At 43.8% G+C, this 8,193-nt stretch overlaps 1 long non-coding RNA gene across 2 annotated transcripts; it reads right to left on the bottom strand.

The window, feature by feature from the left end:
- Nucleotides 1–448: 448 nt before the first annotated feature.
- Nucleotides 449–5,508, bottom strand: LOC310753090. Of its 2 annotated transcripts, none has more exons than XR_014543170.1 (2): nt 5,257–5,508; nt 449–1,082 (listed from the first exon to the last, which is right to left on the bottom strand). It is a non-coding gene; the product is annotated as an uncharacterized lncRNA (long non-coding RNA). The 2 variants fall into 2 exon arrangements; XR_014543171.1 differs by lacking the exon at nt 5,257–5,508 and adding an exon at nt 2,580–3,628.
- Between the last annotated feature and the right edge of the window lie 2,685 nt (nt 5,509–8,193).

Below are 8,193 nucleotides of genomic sequence, written 5' to 3'. Positions count from 1 at the left end.
TGCTGCTCTGTAGCTGTCCTTGGTACTAAGGAGCTGGCTTCCATCTCTGACCTTGCTAAGCCTTGTTATGCAGCTTCTTAAGATTGCCACTTACCAGCTACTTGATACCACTACCTGTTTCCAGGTGTACCTTCTTGCTTGAGACTAGAGAGCCTGCCCAAACAGTTGTCTGAAACAGTTCTTTTGTTGTTCCATTTCTCATCACACCCTCTTCCCATCCTTAGGCTCAAATCTCATGTGAGTAAACCTCACTGAACTCACTGAGATTTACTTCTAAGTAAACACACCCAAGTGCGTGTGTGCTGGTCAGGATGAACCTCAGAGCAGGTCCATTTTCTGTTCCAATACCTTAAAAAATGCCTGCAATGAGCAATACCAAGGAATGTCATGCCGTCTTGGAAGTAACTCATCAGCTCAGCTAGACATAAAAGTGAAACGAGGTGTAAAATACCTTGAAAACCTCAATTTATTTTCGCGCCAGAAAGAGACTGTTCATTTAATTATTATCATTTTGTTCAGGAGGCCTAAATAGGATACGGTTCTGGAGATTTTAAAAACCGCCTCCAATTTCCCACCTATTATTCCACTATGTAGCAATGCATCTGAGAGATGGTGGGTCCAATTAGTGGAGGGACATTGCTCTAAGACAGTAAGAAGAGGTTATGTGTCCTGATTTACACCTCCCATTATGACACAACTAGAGAAAGAACCGCCACAAAAATATGTTCAGCTGAAGCCAAGGGTGACCAATCCAGGTGTAATATGATCACAGCTCCATCTTCCAAACTAATAAGGCTGCCAGTTGGCGTCGATGGCCAATTTTCTCTTCAACAATCAGGTTATGAGGCTATATGAATTTCACTCAGATGTGGAAGGGGGCCAGATCTCCTCAATAATGTCCTTTTCTTCTGGATAATAGACTAACTCCACCCTGATTAATAGCTGTTCCCCAGCTCCACCATTGGCCTAAAGGATTTTTGCTGACTTTGTCACTAGAGAAATATATGCTCTTGCCAGGCATTATGCATTCTCCACTTCTGAATGCTTTTGCTTCTTTACGCTTCTGGCTCTTCTTCCTTACCCTGTAAGTTCCAGCGCCATACAGCACATGCCAGTGAAAAGAGAAATAAATCACAGATTTATAAATTACCACAAATCAGGCGGCCTATTTTTCCCTCCAGCCCATCATAAATACAGCTTCCTCTTGGCTAAATTCACCTTCCTGTACCCATTACAAATTTACATTTTCCCTCCTTCCTTTTCCTTTTGCATAGATCACAGTACTGTCTTGGTGTGTAATCATTTACTCTCACATCTGGGGCTCTCGGGGAAATGAAATCTAAGTTTTTGGATGCATTTCCCATCAACAATTTCCCATGAATAAATTCTTAGCTATTCTGCAAAATACTTAGGAAGCAAGCATCTCAAACTTCGTCACTGGGTATTTCCTTTTCATGAGACACGGAAGATTTTGCAAGGAGTAACACCAGACCTTTCTTTCCACCCAGGCCCTCTCCCTCCATGACTTGGGAGTGGTGTCTCTTTCCTGGGCCACTACCAGTAACTTTGGAAGCCAGGGGAAGGTGGGAGGAGCTGGCAATCTCATATCTCCTGGGAGCTGGAGCAAAAGCCAATTTTGAAAAGAGAGTACCTGTCTATTTCTGGTCCACATCAGCAGAGCCGTCTTTTCTATTGGGCTTACTGGCTCATTGTGCCAGGGCACTGGCCTGTCGGGGGCGCCCCAGTGAGTGGGAGAGCTGTGCGGCTTTGCTGGCAGTCTCCCCTTTCCCTGCATGCCCACCAGCTGTGCCCCGTCAACCATATGGCTGGCAGGCATGCAGCAGAGGTTTGGGAAAAGGTCGACAACTCTGGGAAATGGGGTGGGGGGTGCTGGAGGGATCTTTGCACCATGGCACCGGATATACTTAAGATGGCCCTGCACATCAGTGTTGCATGTGTCTATTTTTAATTCAATGCTGCTCTGTTTCCACACCCATCTGTGCATTTTTTTTAAATGCACAAAATTCACACTATTTCGGTATGTATTTAAAAATAAAATATGCATTTTACCCTAAAATGTGGATGCATCTTAAAATTTAACACATGTAATGGGCCGCATTAATCTTTTTAGATGCAGAGAAAGCTTTTGATAATATTTCTTGGTCATTTCTGATTAAGGTATTAGAGAAAATGGAAATAAGTAATTCTTTTCTGGCTGGAATTAAAGCGATCTATACTGACCAATCAGCAAAATTTTTAGTAAATAATATTCTTGCAGACGAATGTCAAATAGAAAAAGAAACAAGATAAGGTTGTCCCTTATTTCCATTGGTGTTTGTTTTGACATTAATAATAATAATAATAATAATAATAATAATAATAATAATAAATTTTATTTATATCCTGCCCTCCCCAGCCGAAGCCGGGCTCAGGGCGGCTAACAACAATAAAATAGTACAACGTTCTAAAATCATTTCATTATAAAATTAATTCAAATCAAATTGGAAAATATTAAATCAAATTAGAAATATTGCTTCAGAATATAAGGACAAATAGGGAAATTAAAAATAAATAAATACATGTTACGCTTTTGGTGGAGTGGATAACTGTATTCTGATCTGCTTATTGCATGTTGTCTGCAGCTTCTGACGGAATAGTGCACGAAGAAGACACAATGCAGCAGTATTTGCACCACTGAAGTCATACTGGAGAAGGCTCTCATACGAATGGTTTGGTTAGCAAGGCAGGAAGGAGGAAATAGCAACATCAAGCTATAGCCAGAGCTGTCAACATCACATGAGCCACCTGAAAAGCGATTGATGGACTGCTCCTGCCTAATGACCCTTAGGTTTCCTTGGAGACACCAGTTTGATAAATTATATCACAGCCTCCATCCAGAATTAAATCTGGCTTCACAGCAGGGCAAGTGTAGCCACAGTGTCATCCAAGGTCCCTACAGTAGTCAAATCACCGTCCTTTCAACTTGCATGGACTGTGGCATTCAGTCACCTTAGCCTACAGCCAGGAAATCATGCAATTGCACCTATGAGGGGGCAAATTTAGCTTGAATAATGCTACTGCAATTCCCATTGAAAGGGGATGTCAACCTGTGATATGGAAGGGAGACAGGTGAAAGTTATTTCTGAGGCCTGGGAGAAATCAACAGGCATTAGGACCGAGGAGATGCTAGCAGAATATTGCACCTTGGCCATCGTACACACACCCAGGGATGGAAACCATGAGGTTAGACCTGGACAACTGCTGGTGAAAGGTTAAGAAGGAGACTAGGCAGGTGCATGAGAAACAGTTGGGAGAAAGGCCAGGGATAAGGGGAACCCTACTCGCTGTTGAGAGTGGTAGAAATCATAGGAAGTTCAAATGGTGCTCCTTATGGCTTTGCCCCTTTTTGTTGATTATATTAATTAATTAATTAATTAATTAATTAATTAATATACTGCTTATACCTCAAAGCAGCTTCAAACAGTACTGAACTAGACTGACCAATGGTCTGCCTTAATACAAGGCACCACTCCATACCACTGGGCTTTGGCTATCTTGTATGATATGATATATGATATGATATGATATTTCTGTGCTCCTAATCAGCAAAGAACGTTCTGAACATTAATAGGCCAGATAGCTCGTGTGGCAAAAGGCTGACCTCTTAAAAACAGCTTCCAGGTCACGCCTGCTGTCTGGTATGGCTTCTTCCATTTCCCACAGGTGTTACTTTTTTCATAGGGAATGAGGGTGGTGCTGTGGTCTAATCCACTGAGCCTCTTGGGCTTGCAGATCAGAAGGCTGGCAGTTCGAATCCCTGCTTCGGGGTGAGCTCCCATTGCTCTGTCCCAGCTCCTGCCAACCTAGCAGTTCGAAAGCACACCAGTGCAAGTAGATCAATAGGTACCACTGTGGCGGGAAGGTAAACGCCGTTTCTGTGTGCTCTGGCTTCCACCACGGCGTTCCGTGCATCAGAAGCAGTTTAGTTGTGCTGGCCACATGATCTGGAAAGCTGTCTGTGGACAAACGCTGGCTCCCTCAGCCTGAAAGCAAGATGAGCACTGCAACCCCAGTCGCCTTTGACTGGACTTAACCGTCCAGGGGTCCTTTACTTTTTACCTTTTTTACTTTTTTTACTTTTTCAGATCTCACCTCACCAGAACCTTTACTCCCCATTCATTTGGCAGCAGCTGGATTGGACAGCAACAGCGAAGGAGAAGAAGATATATTCGAAGAGACCTATTTTTTCGAAGTGGCCTCCATGACATGAAATACGACATAATTCCTAGGTCCCTGCAAGAGAGGTCTGCATCCTCCTGGCATGCCCATTTGTTTTCAAGATGCAGAGTGGAATTCTAGGTCCCAGGCACTGTGTATATACCATGCTTTTTAAAAAATAAATATTTTATTAAACAATTTCAACAGAACAAATTATCAATCAAAATAACCAATTACATTTTTTGCCCATTTTTATTCCCCCCTCCCCCCACCATTCTTTTGGACTATTTCTTCAGCAAATTAACATTCCACTCAAAGTATCTTTTGCAGCAGACATAGAGCAGGCAAGTCCCTTATCTGACAATCCTTTCCTGTCCAGCATCCATAAAACACGGATAAACCTCAGCAGGACAATGGAGAGCATATGGGCTTCTGGACGTTTGCGTATTTGCCAGATTATGTAATCTGTCCGTTATCAGGGCAGTGCCCTACATCTGCTTACCGCAAAGCCCAGCAGTCGAGTCCTCCTCCTCCTGGCCTCCTCTGCGTGGCACCCGGCGTTAAAGCTACAGGTCACCAAGTGAAAAGCTCTATTCATGAGGCTTGGCTCCTGGCCTTCTGGCCAGCCATTCATAAAGCAGCGATCGCTCCATTCATCTGTCAATCTGGCATGAGGATTTAATTAAATCCCTCTTTGGCTAGAGCTCCCAGGTGCAACGGGAGGTGGGGGTGGGATGCGGCCGCACAATAATGATGATAATTATTTATACTTGAGCCGAATGACCTAAGCATTCTTTTGTTGGGATGTTATTACCATTTTTCATTAAAAATGAGTCGGTTTGTTGTTCCATTTTACTGCTAAGGGAGAGGGCTTCAAAGCCCTGGGTGCTCCTTATATGAAGCTACAATCTCAAAAATGGAAGCAGTTTGTCATTGCCAAAGAATGATAACTGCATACCGTCCAACATTTCTCTGATGAAAATAGGGACGTCCTATTCAACAACAACAACAACAACAACAACAACAACAACACATCACCCATCTGACTAGGTTGCCCTAGCCACTCTGCATGAGGTTACTTGGATGACGCTTGGGGGGCAAAAGTTGCAAGTAGCCCAGATTCTTTTGCTCCCGCCCTTCTTGTTCCCTTTCAGCTGCCGGCTTTGTGAATTTGGCATCTTGCAGATCTGTGTGCTCTCTCCTCCTATCCTGCTGGCTGGGATTTTCCAGGCCTCTGCGAAGCTGCATGTTAGATGCTCAAACAGGTAAGGGATTTTGTGGCAGTGATGAAGCCCCAGGCAACAGTTGGATGGGCAGTGATGATGTCACAAAAGCTGGGGGGATGATGTCACAGGGAAGCTGAGCAGCAAAGGAGAGCTTAGGAGTTGCTCCCAGAGTCAGGGTTGCTATCCACTCCATTGGATGAAGCATACCCCACAACATTTCTCAGATGAAAATAGGGACGTCCTATTCAACAACAACAACAGCAGCAGCAATAATAATATTTATACCGTACCCATCTGACCGAGTTGCCCCAGCCACTCTGGATGGCTTCCAACATATATAGAAACATAAAGCATTAAACATTTTAAAAAAACCTTCCCTATATAGTGGTACCTCGGGTTAAGAACTTAATTCATTCCGGAGGTCTGTTCTTAACCTGAAACTGTTCTTAACCTGAAGCACCGGTTTAGCTAATGGGGTCTCCTGCTGCTGCCGTGCCGCCAGAGCATGATTTCTATTCTCATCCTGAAGCAAAGTTCTTAACCCGAGGTACTATTTCTGGGTTGTTGTTGTTGTTGTTTAGTTGTTTAGTCGTGTCCGACTCTTCTTGACCCCATGGACCAGAGCACGCCAGGCACTCCTGTCTTCCACTGCCTCCTACAGTTTGTTCAAACTCATGCTGGTAGCTTCGAGAACACTGTCCAACCATCTCACCCTCTGTCGTCCCCTTCTCCTTGTGTCCTCCATCTTTCCCAACATCAGGGTCTTTTCCAGGGAGTCTTCTCTTCTCATGAGGTGGCCAAAGTATTGGAGCCTCAGCTTCACGATCTGTCCTTCCAGTGAGCACTCAGGGCTGATTTTCTTAAGAATGGATAGGTTTGATCTTCTTGCAGTCTATGGGACTCTCGAGTCTCCTCCAGCACCATAATTCAAAAGCATCAATTCTTCGGCGATCAGCCTTCTTTATGGTCCAGCTCTCACTTCCATACATCACTACTGGGAAAACCATAGCTTTAACTATACGGACCTTTGTTGGCAAGGTGATGTCTCTGCTCTTTCTGGGTTAGCGGAGTCTGTAACCTGAAGCGTCTGTAACCTGAAGCATATGTAACCCGAGGTATCACTGTACAGGGCTGCCTTCAGATGTCTTCTAAAGGTTGTATAGTTACTTATTTCCTTGACTCAGAGGTCGCATAATTCCATACCCTCCAACACATCTGATGAAAATAGGGACGTCCTAAGGAAAAGCGGGATCAAACCAGAAACTGGGACGGTTTTTGTAAATTCAGGACTGTCCCTGGAAAATAGGGACACTTGGAGCTACTTTTCAATGAAGTGGCCCCATACATCTGGGTGCTGTTCTTCTGCTGGAACCACCAATCCCGGAACAGATTGCATTGGCCTTTCACATGAAAGGTCATACTGGAGCAAGTTTTCCATGAAGCTGTATTTACGTGGGTGCTGATTTTCTGGGACTTGTGTGACCTGCCAAGTCACATGGTTGCCTCATTTACTCAGATAGCCAAACGAGATGACATCATGGGAAAGCAAGTCCTCCAACCCAACGGCCCGGTAAGGAAGGTACATGAGAAAGCCCTCTTAAGGCAAGAACTAATGTCAGGCATTCACTTCTACAATCTGATGGGCAAACTCCTCTTGACTCAATTTTGAATTGACTCAGTAAATATGAACTTTGCCCTGTGAGTGTTTCAAGAGTTCTCTCTCTCAGTTCATAATATTTGTGCTTGTGTGCTGATAGGATCACATCTAGGCACTTTATATCACCCCCCAGAATTGTAGTGCCCAGTGTAACAGAGAGGCATTTGTATCTTCTAGATTACCTTAAAAGATGCAGTAAGAAAAGCATAACAGTAAGACCCACAGAGGGGAGGTGGGAAGTCAAGGGGATTCGAGGGAATCCTGTATGTAGATAAAATGATGTGTGATGAATGTAAAATTTAATGCAGTGGAACCTCGGTTGATGAACATAATCCGTTCCGGAAGACCGTTCAACTTCTGAAACATTCGACAACCGAGTTGCAATGGGCTGTCAGCAATCTCAATGTTGAAAATTGAGAAACACGCCTTGGGAGCCGTTACCCTTCTGAGGCGTGTTTGAAAACGGAAGCAATTACTTCCAGGTTTTTGGCATTCAGGTTCCGAAAAGTTCGGCTTCTGAGATGCTCGAAAACCAAGGTTCCACTGCATGGAAAATCAAATATTTTTTTTGCGAGGGGGAGAGAGGTATTTGCCACCCTTTTCATTTCCCCCCAGTATTCTGCAGATTCTTTCTTAAGATGGGAGTGGTTACAACTGAAGCCAATATTGCAAATGTGGTTGTATTGATCAATGTAACATGTTATGTATTGAGTTGAATAGGATTCAAACCGCCGACCTTCTGATCGGCAAGTCCTAGGCTCTGTGGTTTAACCCACAGCGCCACCCGCGTCCCTTCTTTATAATAACTAACATCAAAACATCAAATTTGTACGGGCAATGTTTGATTCCTGCCAGAGCCTCATGCAAGAAAACCTCCCTTCCCCAACTCATCCCCCATAAAACTGGGACCATTTCACTTGCCAGTCCTCAGCCAGTTCCAATCTTAAATTTATCATTGGTATGTCATGCTGACTTGCCACAGATTTTATTTACCTTTGATGCTTATACTGTGAAATTGCTTGGAGATATTTCACAGAAAGTGACTCCTGGCATGAAGTAAATAAATAAGGAAAGTATGCAAATGTCTGATGA

Source organism: Podarcis filfolensis (assembly GCF_964270895.1).
Source record: "Podarcis filfolensis genome assembly, chromosome: 17".
NCBI lineage: Eukaryota > Metazoa > Chordata > Lepidosauria > Squamata > Lacertidae > Podarcis > Podarcis filfolensis.
This window is presented reverse-complemented; position numbering and strand designations above follow the sequence as displayed.